Below are 20257 nucleotides of genomic sequence, written 5' to 3' on the forward strand. Positions count from 1 at the left end.
ATTGTACAAGTGAATGTTTATTGAGGCAGTTTTGTGAAGAATTTGGAAATATTAAAAGTAAATATCGTTTATGATTAGTTAAAATCAAGTGATATCAGTTTACATCAGTTCATTTCAAGAAGAATCTTTTAAACATAGAATTAAGCTAGTTTGAATTTGGATAACAAATAATCGGTAACATTCAATGAGAGCTGTATCCCACTATCTACACGTTTTGGAGGATTGTGAATAGCATTACTGAGAAATCTTAGACCGTTATCAAAAGATGACGATTTAGCTCTTTCCTAATTTTAAATTGTTCAGTTTACTTTTTCTAGTGATAGGAATTACTACTATCAGCCGATCTATTAAAAAGAGGAAAATATTTGCTTAGATCACGTTTTTTTCAAAAGATAGTGTTATTTTCTGTCATCATTGTGGATGAGATTTTGTACATTTAAAGGTTTATGAATTTAATGTTGATTTGATCAGTTTTGTAAAGGTCGATAAAGTTATTATCTCTTTAATTTATCATAATAATATTACTTAATGATATTTTGTAAAGTGCATAAAACTCATAACTAATTACCGCTAGTGACATAATTAACTGCATTTTGAATCAATTTTGGTGTAAATTTATTAAAATGCCAATGATCAGCAACTTACTCTGTACTTTTAAGAAGAGTAAACTTCATAAATTCACTTGATACTGTTTTACTTGTATCTTCCCATTGTTATTTAGGACTGCAACTAATCAGTTTCATGTTGGCATATGTGCATTCTGTGAGGATTACCTCGATATAGCTTTAAGTTACAATCTTTTTAAGCAAAGATGGATAGTTGCTATCAGTCGAATCCAGGACTCGCGTTTCATCCTGCTTCGTGTATATGAGATAAACGAAACCTATTGTAAAAGATATTGATTAATAATAAAAACAAAATCAGTTCAAGTAGAGCAAATATACTCATTTTTTTACTTTCATTTAAAACTTGAGTTTATTGAATTTTTTTCATATTTTCAGTTCACTCATTTTATCAACCATCAATTAATAATTGTTTCAACTATAGTTTTAAACAGATTCTGGCTTAGCAGTATTACCTATTGTAGTCAAACATAATAACTGTAAACAAAAAAAATCCCACACACCTATTGTTGTTCATTACTCTCTCAGTAACCATTGTCACTGTTCTGTATATAGCTATCCCAGCGTGGCTACACAAAGGTTTGATGAAGAAAGTGAACAACTCGACATTAGCTTATTTAGTACAAACTGGTCATAGCGCCAGTATAAACCAACCTTTTTCAATTATTTATAAAGTCAATAAATTTTTGCCAAAACTTGTCGGACTTAAAGTCCTTCAAACGGCTGAAGCAGTAGCCATCCGAATAAAGACACCGGAGCTATGCATCCTCCTCACCTGACCAACCTCAAGGCCAATTAATCAATAGTAATCTTAGTTATTGAATGACCTAATTTGACTATTGTACTTACGACTTTTCGTAGTCAGTTGCAATTTTCTCTGTTATCTTTATTCACAAATCTTTGTATTATTATTATTACTATTGGTTAAACATCATTATTAATCTCCTTTATACATGATTCATTCGCTTCACATTCATCCCTCCTTATGACGCCTTACTAATTTTTCACACAATATAGCATTCAGGTAGCCAGCAGGTACATTCAACTGATGAGTCCCAAATAAGACGAAACGCGCGTCAAACTGGATTCCACTGTTAGCAACTAACCATCTTTGCTTAAAAAGATTGTGACTTAAGGCTATATCGAGGTAATCCTCACAGAATGCACATATGCCAACATGAGACTGATTAGTTGCAGTCCTAAATAACAATGGGAAGATACAAGTAAAACAACATCAAGTGGATTTAATATAACCTTCCACTAAACATTTGATCGAATTGTAATTGTACTATTATTTCTATCACCCTATCCAACCCATATTTATTCTGATCATGGATCTTAAATTTCACTTAACAAATATGCAGATTCAATTTAACATTCTATTTGAGTCATATCAACATTAAAAATTTTATTGTATTTTGTTTAACAATCCTAAATTAACATGCTTTAAACTATGTACTTTACCCTTACCCTGGTTATTTTTTCGGATTATTAATTTGGATATATAATTGTAGGATTCGAAGAGAATTTATCAAAGAGAATATTCTTCGTTCAAATATTAGTCTTTTAATATGATGAGGATCTTTAAACGATATAGCTATTCTTCACATTTAGTATCATTCAGGTTTGGATTGAATTTAAATAGAGATTTAAACATTTTATGACTAGATTTCCGTCATTAAAAATTTTATTTAATCAGAATAATACATAAATGAAATGATTCTAACCAAATTGACAACAATTTGAAATCCGCCACTATAAACCGTTTCTCAGAAGTTTAGTTTTTTTAAGGATTAGACTATTTGATAGAATGATTTATTGATTCATTGCTTTTTGTTGTTGATAATTTGTAAATAAAGAAATGAAATCAAGGTTTGCTTTATGATATGCTTGAATGCTTGTTAAACGGAACGAAGATCAAGATACAGTGACACAATAGGCTATTCTAATCCATTGTCCCCGGCCCTGCTAACTAGATCAAGAAGTCTTGATGAGTTGTAGAGAATGTATTCTACAAGCAACCAGAAAATACGAGATCACTAAGCACACAAATCAAGCTTATTTGTACAATGATAGAAATGCCTTTAGGAGAACCACATAATAGTGTATTAGAAAATCCGTCAACCAATGACAGTCAAAGGTTTCCGAATGGGAAATGTAAGCTGTAGGTCAACTAAGCATCTCTTGGCGCGAAAACATGAAATTTAAATTTTCAGAATAAAATTACAAAATTAGGACCTTTTCCAAGTGAGTTCTGGGGATCTAACGTCCTCAACATTTTATTCTTTAGAAAACAGTGTGCATAACAATTTCTGTTCCATTTCAAGTAATTTCATTTAAATTCGTACAGTTCTGATGTCATTTTTCTAAAAAAATTACTAGACATATAAATGAGTTTCTAGTTAATGACTATTATCTAATGAATTCATTCAAATCAAATAATTAACCACATTGGGGAATAATAACAAGTTATATATGATATTGGCAACATCAAAACTTAAACCATGTCACTAATTCTAAACATATAAGAGCAAACTAATAATTCAATTCATTAGAAAGTATTTATTCATGTGTTTTTAATGTTCATCTATATTTTCAATTGAGATGCTTAGTGATATAGATCAGTTATTCAAATAGGATAAAATGAAATAGACCTCAAAAGCCGAAATATATTAAGTAAATTTCAAAAACAAAAAAAAACTTTAACTACCAAACTCTTCATCATACAATTTCTCATTACATCATTATAATAAGAAAAATATTAGAATATACAACGTATATAATTAAATTTAGTGTTTGCTAATCCTTTCACCATGATCATATGATTGATAATTGAACATTCATGTGAATACCAAGGAGGGATATTCAAAAACGAAAGTTCATGTGGATCAATAATACAAATACAGAAATTAATTTTTTTTCAGTAATATTATAAACATTTTCTTCTATTTTTTTCTTCTGTTGAATAGACTAAGAATTTGAAGAATTTTAAACAAAAAAAATATTCAACATTTTAATTCAACTGAAATATAGATTTATTACCTTTAAAACAATAACAACAATTAAAAATAGAAATACACGAATTTTTTTCTCTCTCTCTCTAGAGTATCACAATTTGCTATCATCACAATAGAACAAAATAATGAAAAGATGTATAGTGACTAACAGTGCCAACATGAGACTGATCAATTGCAATCTTAAATAACAATGGGAAGATACAAGTAAAACAACATCAAGGGAATCTAAACTTCATCCCATTACACAAGCAAGTGACTATCAGGACTCAGTAGCTAAATGGATAACACGATGACGTTTGAAGCGATCGGTACTTGGTTCGAGTCCCCGAGTCAACATCAATTCTGGGATGCAGGTACATCCAGCTAATAAGTCCCAAATAGGGCGAAACACGCGACTGATAGCAACTATCCATCTTTGCTTAAAAAGATTGTGACTTAAGGCTATATCGAGGTAATCCTCACAGAATGCACATATGCCAACATGAGACTGATTAATTGCATTCCTAAATAACAATGGGAAGATACAAGTAAAACAACACCAGAATAATGAAAAGCAAAATAAATTTTATGTAAATGGATTTTGTAATTAAATATTATGTTAGAAATAAACAATGCTACTGGATTAATTACATTTCATACAACAGCTCTTGAATCTTTGTATAAAAACAAATTTGGAACTTATTGATGAACAGATTTTATCTTATTAGTAGTTATGTTAGAACTAGGTAAAACCTACCAATATTTAGTTACTAGGACACTAAAATATTAATAACCGTAACAAAACTAGACAATAAAGAACATAAGAAATTCTTGAAACGGTGATGTGAAAGCAATTAGTTTTTTTCATTTAAACATGTTTTAAAATAAACAAAATTAAAATGTATATGGTATTTTAACAGAGTTTATGAATTTTTGAAGGTATATAAATGATCATAAGATTTGAATTTAAGGGACTGTCTATACGAGTTACTATCATTATGGTTTCAAATAATCTGTCCGACCTTATCCCAAATGTAACTCCTAAATTTGATTTTTCACTCTAACTCTTAACGTCGATTCCCAACACTAATTCTTAACTCTAACGTTAATAACGTTGAATAGAATAAGTAATGCAATATGGAAAGTTTTAGTAATCATGTCAAAAAAATTTATCAATTACTATCCGTTAGTATAAATTAACTCATAATTAAGTTCCGTCTTCTGATTGGCTGATAAACTCACATAAGTTGACTTCAGCCGAGCAGGGTTTATATCAGTGGGTGAGTAAGTTCAGCGCATACAATTTTTAAGGAATGAAAATAGTATCCATGGACGAGAGGAGTTTTACAGGGAACTGGAATTAACTGAAGAACTATTAAAAATCATCATTCATTATTCATATGCTTCATCTTATATAACGAGTCCTCATCAGGACTTATTCATAAACTTAAATAAGACCGAATTCAAGACCTCACTATTTTATAGCGAGTACAATACTTTTCAACTTCTGAGTTGAAATGAAGTTATCTAACTCCGCCTGGAGTCCCTCTGGGGGCTACTGCCGGTCCCAAGCCCGGATAAAGGAGGAGGGTTGGGCATGAGGTTAGCGTCCCCATCCCGTAGAAAACTAACTCGCTAAAAAACGCTAACCAGAAAAAAATATTCAAACCTTTTAAACTCTGCCCTGGGAGTCAGAAGGTCTTCATTTAGAAGAATTATGACGCCTCATGATGAAAGCCGAATTCCTTCGGAAGTTACGAGGCCGATGGCCCTTCTGACAACCAGAGCGACCATTTATTTAGGTACATGGAATGTTCGTACAATGTGGGACACCGGGAGAGCCTTCCAAATTGCTGCAGAAATGAGAAGATACAACCTAGATGTACTTGGGATCAGTGAAACACATTGGACACAAGTTGGACAACAACGACTAACTACAGGAGAGCTCCCGTTATACTCCGGCCATGAAGAAGAAAATGCACCACATACACAAGGAGTTGCATTGATGCTGTCCAAACAAGCGCAAAATGCGCTTATAGGATGGGAATCTCATGGACAAAGGATCATCAAAGCCTCCTTCAAAACAAAGAGAGAGGGCATTTCAATGAACATCATCCAATGCTATGCGCCTACCAACGACTACAATGAAGAAGCTAAAGATCAATTCTACAATAGGCTGCAGTCAATCATCGAGTGCCCAACATAGGACCTGACCATTCTGATGGGAGATTTCAATGCCAAGGTTGGAATGGACAACACTGGATATGAAGACATCATGGGACGACACGGACTGAGAGAAAGAAACGAAAATGGTGAGAGATTCGCAAATCTATGTTCCTTCAATAAGCTGGTCATAGGCGGCACCATATTCCCACATAAACGCATACACAAAACCACATGTACTTCACCGGATCACTCTACACAAAACCAAATCGACCATATTTGCATCAACAAAACGTTCAGGTGGACTATAGAGGACGTGAGAACCAAGAGAGGAGCTGATATAGCATCAGATCATCACTTGCTTGTCGCCAAGATGAAGTTGAAACTCAAGAAGCACTGGACAACGGAGCGGACAATATCACAAAAGTTCAATACGGCCTTTCTTCAGGATACTAACAAACTCAACAAATTCAAGATAGTCCTCAGCAACAAGTTCCAGGCCTTTCATGATCTACTCAATGGAAAAGGAACTACTGTGGAGAGCAACTGGAAGGGGATCAAAGGGGCAATCACTTCAACATGTCATGAGGTCCTGGGTCACAAGAGGCATCATCACAAGGAATGGATCACTGTTGATACACTGGATAAGATTCAAGAAAGAAGGAACAAGAAGGCAGCAATCAATACCAGTCGAACAAGAGCAGAAAAAGCCAAGGCACAAGCTGAATACACAGAAGTTAACAAACAAGTGAAGAGGAGCATCAGAACCGACAAACGTAAATATGTGGAAGATTTAGCAACGACGGCGGAAAAGGCTGCAAGAGAAGGAAACATGAGACAATTGTATGATACGACAAAGAAACTCTCTGGAAATCGCCGCAAACCAGAACGACCAGTGAAAAGCAAAGAAGGCAAGGTAATCACCAACATTGAAGAGCAACAAAACAGGTGGGTAGAACACTTCAATGAACTCTTGAATCGACCAGCTCCACTGAACCCACCCAACATCGAAGCAGCACCCACTGACCTCTCAATCGATGTTAGCCCACCAACAATTGAAGAGATAAGCATGACCATCAGGCAAATCAAGAGTGGCAAAGCAGCAGGACCAGACAACATCCCAGCAGAGGCACTAAAAGCAGACGTAACGGCAACTGCAAGGATACTCCACATTCTCTTCAATAAGGTTCGGGATGAGGAACAAGTACCAAAAGACTGGAAAGAAGGACTCCTGATCAAAATACCGAAGAAAGGCGATCTCAGCAAGTGTGATAACTACTGGGGCATCACTCTTCTCTCAATACCAGGAAAAGTCTTCAACAGGGTATTGTTAAACAGGATGAAGGACTGCGTAGACGCCCAACTTCGTGACCAACAGGCAGGATTCTGTAAGGATAGATCGTGTACAGACCAAATCGCAACTCTATGGATCATTGTGGAACAATCAAGTGAATGGAATTCATCACTCTACATCAACTTCATTGACCACGAAAAGGCATTTGATAGCGTGGACAGAACAACACTATGGAAACTTCTTCGACACTACGGCGTGCCTCAGAAGATAGTCAATATCATACAGAACTCATATGATGGATTACACTGCAAAATTGTGCGTGGAGGACAGTTGACAAAGTCGGTCGAAGTGAAGACTGGTGTCAGGAAAGGTTGCTTACTCTCACCCTTTCTCTTTCTCCCGGTTATCGACTGGATCATGAAGACGTCAACGTCTGAAGGGAAGCGCGGGATACAATGGACATCTAAGATGCAGTTGGATGATCTAGACTTCGCAGATGATCTGGCCCCCCTATCGCACACGCAACAACAAATGTAGGAGAAGACGATCAGTATAGCAGCAGTCTCAGCAGCAATAGGTCTCAATATACACAAAGGGAAAAGCAAGATTCTCCGATACAACACAGAATGCACCAATCCAATCACAATTGACGGAAAAGATTTGGAAGATGTAAAAACCTTTACATATTTGGGCAGCATCATTGATGAACATGGTGGATTTGATGCGGATATGAAGGCGTGGATCGGCAAAGCAAGAGCAGCATATTTACAACTGAGGAACATCTGGAACTCAAAGCAACTGTCAACCAACATCAAGGTCAGGATTTTCAATACAAATATCAAGACAGTTCTACTGTCTACTGGGGCAGAAATCTGGAGAACTACGAAAGCCATCATCCAGAAAATACAGGTGTTTATTAACAATTGTCTACGCAAAATACTTCAGATCCATTGACCAAACACTATTAGCAACAACCTACTGTGGGAGAGAACAAACCAGATCCCAGCGGGGGAAGAAATTTGGAAGAAGCGCTGGAAGTGGATAGGACACACATTGAGGAAAGCACCCAACTGCGTCACAAGACAAGCCCTCACATGGAATCCTGAAGGTCAAAGGAGGAGGGGATGACCAATGAACACACTACGCCGAGAAATGGAAATAGACATGAGAAAAATGAACAAGAATTGGATGGAACTAGAAAAGAAGGCCCAGGACAGAGTGGGTTGGAGAATGCTTGTCGGCGGCCTATGCTCCATTGGGAGTAACAGGCGTAGGTAAGTAAGTAAGTAAGTAAGTAAGTAAGTAAGTAAGTAAGTAAGTAAGTAAGTAAGTAAGTAAGTAAGTAAGTAAGTAAGTAAGTAAGTAAGTAAGTAAGTAAGTAAGTAAGTAAGTAAGTAAGTAAGTAAGTAAGTAAGTAAGTAAGTAAGTAAGCTATTTTTGTCCAGTATCATATGTAATAACTTTCATAAAGTTAACCCCATTGATCTTATTCTCTTGCTGTAACTTTGAAAAATTTGTATTGACATAAATCACCAACAAATACATAAAAAGTTTTGACTAAGATCGATATGTGATTATATTTACAGCTTCTAGGGAGTTTTCAACATGAACTGCTGTTATCTGTAAAAGTAATGCATTTTGGGACGTCTAATTATTGTGTGACATTAACACTGCATGGCATAAAAGATCACTTGCAAGTATAGAAGCAGCATGAGTCTGATTAGTATATGTTGTAATTTACACCACCAATACTGAATTTGAGACAACAATTAGTTCATAAAATAGATATTTTAGTTACCGGGATTCAAATATTTGTAGACTATATTCTTCTGACTAAGGGTGCAGCTAAAAACCAAGGGGGACTGAGAAAATTTTCCGTTTTAATGTAGGGCTTCATAAAAGTGTACAACCGAAACTCTTCCAGAAGTCAAATCGTGGACTTTCGAGTGCCTCCGCAGCCACTTAAGGAGTGGAATCACTAGGCGGGCGTCCTATAGTACATTTCAATATCCAACCAATTTGCGGTCTTGTGTTACATCCCACATGGAGTTGTAGATTTACACTACTAAGCAGTCCCACGCTAGGACTAAACAGCTAGGTGTCCAGAACCCCTGATCTTCATTGATACCTCTACTGATATCAGTCTATGACTAATGCAACCTTAAAATTAGATGAGTCTTCACAAAATCCTTTGAACTGAACTGTTCATCCAAATAGTTTATTGTATTTTACGAAAGATCATATGATCGTCTGTAATGTAAAACACTTAAAATTATATTTCATAATATATCGCTGTGTAATAGACAACGTTACGCATAACATATATCCATTCCTTGTATAAAAATGTAGTATTTGATGAACGCATGTTTACTGTGATAAATTATTTAATTTTTCTTATTCATAAATTTTCATCTAATATTAAGCCGAGTATACGGTAACCATAAATTCACAAAGTTCTTTCATCTTCTATATATTTATTCGTTATATATACTCATAAATATATACACAGTTTAATTGACCATACACATACACATATATTTTTTATAACGTAAGGTATTATAAACAAAATGGTCTCATCTTTCTGGAGTTTAGTGATATTATTAGTCAACGGCTAAGTATAGCAGTGTAGTTAACGAGAACACAGGTGGGGACAACCAAATGTATTTCAACACTAAATTACAGAATCTCTTAGTAAAATCTGAGAACCATATATTAAATACTTCATTTGTAAAATGTCAATCAGTCGTCTCAAATTTCACTGTCCCTTCATTTCCACAGCAATCCTTCTTTGTTCTCGCTCTCTTTTCTTTGATCTTTTTAGCCTTCTGCCTCCAGACATTTCACTTTCGATTAATGATACATACCACTTATAGCAGTAACACACACCACAGTAGTATCATTGCAAAAATGGAGTATGCAGAGAAATATTTTTTTGTACTATAAGATAAACAAAGTTAATTATCAGTTGTAATTATACAGTCCTTTACTAATGTCTTCCTTGTTTTAACATGAAAATCGCTTTATCAACAAAGAAACTAGTTACTGGAGTTATACTAAAAGTATTAGCTGAAGTTTCGATAAGCAAAAATCTCCCAGTTGAATTTAATTAATAGTAATACTAAAGCAAATGCTTTGTTCAAGTGTGTTAATTATGTTAAAATGATCTATTTCCATCAAAGTCAGTCTGTTTTTCTAATTTCATTCATTTATGATAAAATCATTATTATTTAGATTTATCTGCTGTTCCAAACTGTGTTACTCTTTCACATTCTGAATTATAATCTAGGGAAATTACGTTTAATATTCATTTGTTGTAACATACTGTAAATAAATCATGAATTAAACATATCTGAGCTAATAGAAAAGCCAGGTTAGCGTCTTTTAGCAAGGCTGTTTTCTACTGGATGGAGACGCTGACATCACGCCCAACCCTCCTCCTTTATCCGAGCTTAGGATTGGCAGTAGCCCTAGAAGAACTACAGGCTATTTCACGAGGGTAACAGGCATTAGTAAGTAAGTAATAGAAATGTCACAATCTTTTACATTGACGTTTTGCGAAATAATTGATTAAGACCAGTTCATAAAGTAGATTTGAATAAAAGTTATTACATTACCTATTATGATATTGTTTTCACTTAAAAACTACTGAAGCATTGAATAGCTGTTTGAAAATTATTTGAAAATTATTTGAAGTATCGATTCCTTTAAACGTATACCCATTTATGCCCCCCATGTGTCTTGCTCTGTGTGATACTTTCCAATAGCTGAAACAGAATACAATGGCTTTAATTTCTATCTTCGGTTCATTTGGCTCTGTGTTTACTCACTGTCTTACATTTGACTTAGTTGATTTTGCTTGTCAAAGCTTACCAGTGGAACTAAATAAGTGAATAAAACGATATAATATATAATTTGCTCGGATAGTTATGCAGGGATTTATCCAGTTCTTAGGTAACTATTGACGCAAACCGATAAATGTATAACCGCCGTTAAAATTAAGGAAGCTCTGAACAATTATTTCGTTCTGGTTTATTGGAAAATATATTCAGCTAAATTACGAAGAAACTTTAATAAATAACTGATATGACTACGACAACAACATAGAAGCTGATTTGGCCGTCATTTATCATTTCGACGTTTAAAGTTCTTTACATACTGATTATATTCATAACAGTCTAGATAAATTTTTTAAATTATTCCTTAAGGTTATGTAGCATTTAAAGATAACAATAAATGACTTATTTAAAATGAAAATATTACTTTCTATATCATACTTATTCAACTCTACCTGTAGCACTTCTAGGGCTACTGCCTGTCCCAAGAGGGGATAAAAGAGGGGGGTTGGGAGTGGGGTCAGCATCCTCATCCCGTAGAAAAAAACCTTGCTAAAAAATGCTAACCAGAATATCATAATTGTTTATCATAATAACACTCAGTTATTTTTAGTATTGAATTTTGTTATGTCCGAACGAAGAATAAGTAATTACTAGGATTTATTAATGGATTGTTATTAAATATATATTCTTATTACATAACTATTAAGTAACTATATTGTATGTTTATTCATATTCCTTTTATAATAAGCTTCCATTTGACCTATTGACTACTATTATACGACTTACTATTCTTAAGTTATACCCAATTTACTAATTGCAGTATCTCACATTCACAGCCACTTTTAACCTGATCTTGCATAATTGTTATTTTTAGATTTTATGGTGTGACGCTGTCTGGTTTGCTTGTATATAAACTGAGTGTGACTGAAATTCATGAGTCACACAACGGAGGTTGATATTGGTGTTCTGGACTGAACTGACTTGATTAGTCGAGAAGCTGCTTTCTCAGAGGACCAATAAGAACTCAGAGTTGACTCTAGGCTGTTCGTACTGATTTATGCGTCATTGGTCTGGCACAGTGCTAAGGTCATATAAGTCGGTGTTCTAATTGGCGATCTAGTCACGTGATAATTAATAGGTCATAAGATCATAACAAATTTAGATGGGTGAAAAACATTCACTTATGAGTACCTGTCCTTTAATAACGAACATGCTTCTCCTTTAATATGGATGTGTGACGTGTTTTTATCATAGTAACCTAATTGTAAACCTTTTTGACTTAATTATTGTTGACATATCTTTTATAATTCTTTCAAATTACCAGTTAGTTAATATTGAATGTGGTGATCAAACTTATATTCAACACTTCTTAGTTATGTACTTGATGAATGGAATATTATAACTACATTCCATTAGCATAATTATGTGAGTCACAAATGAGGACTATTTTGTGGTCATTCATCTTCTAGTTTACTGCTCAAGAAAATCTAAATATTCAAATAGTGTAAAGGGAGAGTGAAAATTAAATAGTCAAGTGGAAAGATTTAATGCTAATGACTTGTGAATCATAACGGCACAAAACAAGAGTCACTCCGTGGTTAAAATTACTATTCCTTTGTTTCACCTACCTCAAGCGCCTGAATTCCGAATCTGAAGTGTTTGGCGTCTGCTGCGTATATGTAGTTCGGCATGGTTTCATATGTTGGCGTATTTAGGTATTCTGTTGATATCTGCAAATCCCAACATTTTTTGCAAGGAACATAAATTGCATTTTCTTTCTTTTTCTCTTGGATAAACACTGTCCAAAGCTGACGGTCTAGGTTTGTTCAGTTAGGTCAAACAGTTATTTTGCTTCTGATTCATTTAAATGGTTGTAGACAGAACAGAAAAAGAGTTCGCTCACCAAAGTTTGTGATATATGGTGGTTTTAGCGACACTTGATGTGATTTAACAAAGCTATCACTTTGAGTTTTAGGTTTGAGTGGACAAATTGAGAAAAAAATGAGTTAATAGGTTTAAATGTATGATATCATGTTGAAGAAATCTCAAGAAAAACGTCAGTCAGTCAGTCAGCTACAACGTAGGACCAGGCATATATATGCATCGGTCCAAGTTGCCATACATCATTAACACAACAAGATGGACACCGGATTCATAAAAGCAGTTAATTCAGAGGTGGTAATATATAAAAGAGAGATTGCAATGAAGGTATAGTACAGGAAGAAAGAATTAGTTCGTAGAAAGAAAGATATGAAGCGATTTTAATCTCTTAGTTTGAGGGAAGATAGAGAGTGTATACACCGACGCCATTGTGATCGATTCTGAGCCATGTCACCAAGAGTCTCCAACCATTGGTTACGATAGTCACGCGGACCCCAACCAAGTAGACTGCATCTACCAACATGGCTCAGACCAGAAGTCAGTGACTTCAAGCACTGATGCCACGTTTTGGTTTGACCGCCCCTAACTTTCTCCCAACCATCCCGAACACCGGTTAGCATTGCACGTCGTGGTAATCGGTATTCAGGCATACGTAACACGTGGCCCAACCATCTCAGTCGATGAAGATTCACAACCTCATCAACTGATTTACCATCATTCCCTAATACCCTGCGTCTAACCTCACTATTACTTACCAGGTGATCCCAACAGACGCCAGCAATATTTCTAAGGCATCTGTGGTCAAATATTAGTAGCTTACGAGTGTCTTCTACTCTTAATGGCTATGTTTCGCTGCCGTAAATTAAAACAGAACGGACTGCCGCGCAGTATACTCGTCCTTTTATTGATAGACGGATATCTCGACTTCGCCATAGGTGGCGTAAGTTGGCAAAAGCCAAGAAAAACGTACATATTTAGATAAGCGAAGATATTAAAAAATAGCAGTTTACTGGTTAACCACGTGTTCACACAATTATAGATGTATGCAGATGAGGAATTCCAGTATGGTGAAGAACATAAGTAGTTGCTTAACAATGAATGGGTAACTCACCTCAACTGTGATTATGTTTCAAAATAGTGTTTTATCAATTTTACGTGACGTGCTACAAAGTAATTTACAATAAATTGCCTACAAAAAATGTACTTTTTTAAAACTTGTGTTATTTTTAGAGATATAGAAAAATAGACCGGTGTTGCTAACACGTCTTGGTAATTATTGTTCTTCATAGCAGGCAACACTCCATTAAACACTGCTCACCACCCAGAAAACTTGAAGTTAATCCGTACTCTTTGTTGACGTTTGGCTAAGAAATCGTTAATCCACAGAAGTGGATTACTACTGAATTTGATATCGCCTAACTTGTATTCCAGTCTAATGGAATCTGTCAAACCCCTTGCTGAAATCAATGAAAACTATGTGTTTAGGCAGATTCGGAGTACACCAGTTTTCTAGTGATAAGAATACGTTTGTTAGACATAAGTAGCTATTTCGAAACCATGCTGCATTTCATAAAAAAATCAAGTTTTCATGAAGATATTTAAATAACTACATCCGGATAACCTTTTCTAGGATCTTAACAACTACGCTCACTAGGAGATAGTTCCCAGGTTTGTGCCTGTTTTGAAAACAAGACACACTATGATCTTCTTCCAGTCGTTTAATAATCTACATCGGGTTACAGACTAATTAAAGTATATACTAATAGGGTTTGCGATAAGCTGTGGAAATTCTTAGAATGCACTTTATTGGGCTCGACAGATTTCCTTAAGTAGTTTATTTTGTAGATCCAAGACATGAAGTTCCTAAAGGTCATAAAATAAAGAGTGTGTGTGTGTCAAGATTTACCCGTTCCTGACAGAAGTCCTCTGTGATGTGTATAATTTGACCAAGTAGTCCACAAATACCTCGATTTTCTTGTAGTCGTCTTTGACCAATGACGTAGTATAAATCTTTCTGTTTTGCTGATAATCTAAAAGTGATTCAGCCTTGTTTTTCATCAAAGAAAGCTATATTCCAGCGGTAATCCAAGACGATAACAACAAGCTATACAAATTGACTATGTCATAAAATTTCTTACTGAATATAGATGAAATCGTATTTATATGCATTTGTTGTACCTAAAACATTCCACATGATCATGTATATATGATGATTCCTAAAAATGTATGTCTGACACTTTATCTCTGCTTTTAATTAAAGCTTTCTAAATGTTTCTGATTAAACTATAATTGTAGTATCAAGTCTTATTTTATATTCTATTACACAAATTTATTTTTTATTTGAATATTTAGATTTATTGTTTGATTAAGATATCGTAATGTTTTTGTTAGATGACGATCAGTTATAGCTCACCCTCTATATACATCATTATTTATATCTTTTCTCTTATTCAAACTATGCTTCGGTTAATTCCTAAGTTTTACTATGAATTTGTTGTTTTTTTTAAAATGTTATTTACAATTTACTTTGACTTCTGTGTACTATACATATAATCCTGTTTATGCTTATTCTCTTTAACGATTCAAAACAACTATACTTACTCTGTGACGTCAGTTTAATATTCTTTTAAGCTTTATACAACTTATTTAATATATTAGGAATATTATTTAAATATTATTGACAATTTTGTTTATAATTGCAAATGTGATAAAACCCAAAATGGTCTCATCATAACACTTAGGTATGAATAGGTTGTTAGTGAGTATTAATAGTATTAATGATAATAGTCATGAGAACCTTGGTTGGAATTTAGATTACTTTTCTTTGAAATGATTGTGTCCACTGGTAAACTTGTAAAGGAGAATACAGTTGACAGTTCAAGGCTACCACGAGTTTCTGTTTCCGAACTTGATATTATCTAGCTTGTCCTGGTGAATAGTTTGCTTCTGTAATAACATAAATTCTGGGTCAGTTATGTACATAATCACTTATAGTATAATTGTACGAGATAATTCCTCATCACCAGTTTGGTTAGGCAACAATAATTTCAGATGAACACTAATCAAGGGTATAACAAAAGTATGTTAAATAGTCAGTTCGAATTAATGTTTTACTGAGCCGTCGCAAAAGCGTTTACTTCATAGATTAACACGAATCAACCGTCCTAATAGCTCTTTTACATAAGATTGTACATTGATGCAACGGAATATAAAATTAGCAAGCATACTACTTGTTCCTGATATATTAACTAACGCTATAAACAATAAAGATACCATTGTCTTCATTGAAGTCTCTATATCGTCATTTACTTGTCTAATAAGTCTGAGGATTACGCTGATGAATAATAAACAGAAATGTATTGACAAAGATGATTAGGCTCAATTACAACATTTCAGGAGACTTTAAAAACAATAAAGTTTCATAAGAAAACTAGATCCCAGTTTGTATTACTCAAGAAATCATCTCTTTAAAAAAATAGTGTCATTCTTAAAGTTAATGCAGTCGGTAGCCATGTGAAAAGTGTTAACAAGCATTCTTTCGACAATTTCTAACAATTTTGATAAATACCACGATATCATAAAAAATTTTTACGGAAACATCTACGGGTGATTTATAAAATATGTCATCATACATGTAAACTGACAATTTTCCAAGTTTCATTTCACACTATACAACAATGAGTTGTCAAGCTGTTTTATTTTCATAACTGTTTTATAAATAAATTTTTAAAACCCTATCAAAAATGGTCCTCAAAAAAAATCAATAAATGATTTCATCTTTAAAAAACTAAATAACATCTAATACGCAACAATATCATTTAGAAGACAATAAACACTGACAAGATCTATTTCATTTTGAATTTGAAAATTCCCTCCAGTTTCTATACCTTTCTTTTATATTACTTTGAGACTAAAGAAATATATATATTTTTTAAACTCAATATTCACTTTTATTCTTCATAAAACATTCAGTATTATTTACTTACTTACTTATTTACTTACGCCTGTTACCCTTAAATGGAGCATAGGCCACCAACCAGCATACTCCAACCCATTCATTCAATATAACTATCTGAATAAATAGTATGTATTCAGTTGTTGAATTTTAGGGGAAAAAATCACATCTTCACTATGAATTTAATAGTGTTAATTGAGAAATTACATTTTTTCATTTGTTACATTTAATCATCAGACAAAAACGAAAACATTTATCAACAATCAATCAATAAATGAGTTGATGTGAAGACATTTTTCAAGTTCATTGTTTTGTTCTTTCTCTTTGTTGTTGTTGTTGTTCTGTTTATTTGTTTAACATTGATTCATGTATTATGATGAATATATAAATTACAAATATCTTCATGTTTAATAATAGAATATACATTTTAAGAATGTTGTTTTTATTTATTTTGTTATTTTAGAAATTAATTCATATGATATATATTTTTAATTGTTGTATTCAATTTGATATACTCAAATAGAAGTTATGTAAAATTTCAATAATTAATAGATATTAGACCGATTGAAATCATGAGTCAATTGAAGCTAGACCACCATGGAAGATGTGGAAGCATTGGACGGCCGTTTCGTCCTATTGTGGGACTCCTCAACAGTGCCCATCCTCAATCCCGCACCATGTGAGACTCGAACCCAGGACCTATCAGTCTCGCGCCCAGCGCTTAACCAACTAAACCACTGAGCCGACCGGCATCCAATGGTGTTAATGTCTAACTTCAACCAATCCACGAAGTTGCGCCACCGTACACCATTGTCTTCAGTGAGTTGATATCTCACAACAGACATGGTTGAACTCCACTGGTAACGGGGTGCGGGATCGTGGATGCACACTGCTGAGGAGTCCCATACTAAGATGAAACGGCCGTCCAGTACTTTCAGTTTTTCCATAGTGGTCTAGCTTCAGTTGACTTATGATTTCAATCAGTAAATTTTCTAAAATCTCCACGAAACCCCTTCTGATAATAGATATTAATCAAGTATTATACTTGTTTATTAGACAATTGACAGTATAAGTTATCATAGAGTTTTGGTTATATATTCAGTTTGTTGTTGTTTTTTTCAAAATTTACATAACTGTTTGTCAAGAAATTTTGAATTTTACGTAAATTAGAAGTACTTTTGATTGTTTATAAATAAAAATTGAATTTTTCAGTTTATTTATATAAATACATTTTATAGAAGTCTTCAGGGTTGATTTCTTACAAAAGATAGTAATACGTTAAAATTAAATCAATAACATGAGCTCTAGAGTTGTTGTTTCTTGTTATTGAGGTTCAGTACGGTCCATGATATTACGGATCTAGGAAGGGAAACAATTGAGCTACTCTTATATGATTGGTTCTCTTCGAAACTAACAACAGTAAATTAATTATACTCAACACATCAAGCCTTGACATCTATGACAAGAAGAAGGCAGAATTGCGGGAACATTTGGTTCAAATCCGAAATGATGTTGCCGTATCTATTATAAATTTTTAAATGGTTCGATAAAATACTGAAAGTTACTAGGATAAACTGACTAGCAAGCTACATAGAATCTATTTAAAGTTTGTAGATGAATAGATTCACTGACTGATTGACTAGTTACTTCAATACAAAGATCTAAAACTTAAAACCATTATTTTTACTCAAAATATTCAAATATAGACTTCTTATTTTGGTGGTGATTTTTCCTCTAAGCTAGGTAGCATAATTAATTAAACTAGGATCGAAAAAATGAAAGTTGTTTCTACCTCTTCAAATAGTAATGAAGACGAAAAATTCACAAGTATTTTGAATGCTATATTTTCAGTTGATTATTTTAAGATATTTATTATGAGAGAAGTTTTGACCATGAGATGAGAATTTTCGAGGCAATTTATCTAAGAGCTTTATTTATATATATATTGACTGCATGTTTATTAAGTATTTTTGTTATTTTAGTATTACTCTAGTTTCAAGCTTTTAATTGAACTGTAAGTTGTTACTATAGCATTTTTCACAATCAAAAACTAGAATCGATTATTTGTGTATCCAGTATTCCATTTTTCCAATAAATGTTGTTGTCCCATGTTATTACTGTTACTCAGTGGTCTTGTCTTGCATGTATGCGAATGAATATCTAAAATTTACTAACGATCATGGAATGAGGATCATTGGTCTTGTATTTTTTTCTCTTCGTTCGAAGCTAGTTAGTATTGCACCAACCGTCAAGCATGGAGTATCAGTTTTCTAGTCGTTACAACACATTGATTGCTTAAGGTCGTCTAGATTTATTTACAGTATATTTCTAACGCTCTGACTACATACCAATGTACTACAAATAATATCGTATGAAGGTCAAATGTATAATCGGTTTTAGTAGTAAATATAATAAAGGGGAAAAAACATTATTGAAAAAAATAAACAACATATTTTAATCTCAACTTTGACCTGTTTGTTAAACTTCTTCGAGTTTTTAAGGTAAACTGCTTTGCCAAGTAAATGTGTGCTGAGAATATTTAAAATATGTAATTGAAACAAATCAAGATTTTCAAAACTTTCCCCCTAAAAAGATGAAAAGTATGCTTTAATGGTATGTAACATGTTAATAACCTATAGCGCTTCTAGAGCTATTGTCGGTCCCAAACCCGGGTAAATGAGAAGAATTGGAAGTAGGGTCGACAACTTCATCCCGTAAAAAAACAACCTTGCTGAAAAACGCTTATTATTAACATTTTAATAAGGGCTCAAGACAAACATTAAAATAGCCATATAAATTAGCCTTAAGAAAAAGAATACACGTAAGCTGTCACTTTATAAATGGAAAAGTTTAAGAAGACTTTTACAGTCATGAGCAATTCTGTAAGACTTTAATTTTGGTCGATAGAATTGTTACCTTCAGAAAACGTTTTAGATAATATGAAAGATTTAACGAGAAACATCTATATCGAATCTCCAAATCAACACTCATAGTTTCAAATTTTTTACTTATCAAAATAATCTGAAAATCATTTCGCAGATTAGATAAAACTTATTTTTGATATTTATAAGAATTTGTTTTTTATCGAGATAGGAAAGAGGAGTTAAAAGCTCTGGATCTTAGTTTCATGCTAGTTGTCACTCGTCAATGTGGTATGTCTGGTATAATAATATCACTAATACTACTCATGAGACTTGGACCTCTGTCATTAGGCTCCGAATCTAAGACGTTTGAAATGAGGTATGCAGACGTCTACTAACCTTCTGTAGTACTGAGATATTTATAATGATTGATAGTGGACAGGTAACAAATTGTAAGTTTGTTTATGCTTTGAATGCTAAGATAATTCTCTCGATTTGTGTCAGACAAGATACTTTACAGTCAGTAAATTCATATATTGCAGTATACATATTTTAAAATACATTCAGTCTGTAGTATCACGTAACCCGCATCCAACATCACTGATGGGTTACCTTTCCGCTTGTACGAAATAGCACTTCTGGATTAGT

This window comes from Schistosoma haematobium, chromosome ZW (assembly GCF_000699445.3).
Source record: "Schistosoma haematobium chromosome ZW, whole genome shotgun sequence".
NCBI classification, from domain to species: Eukaryota; Metazoa; Platyhelminthes; class Trematoda; order Strigeidida; family Schistosomatidae; genus Schistosoma; species Schistosoma haematobium.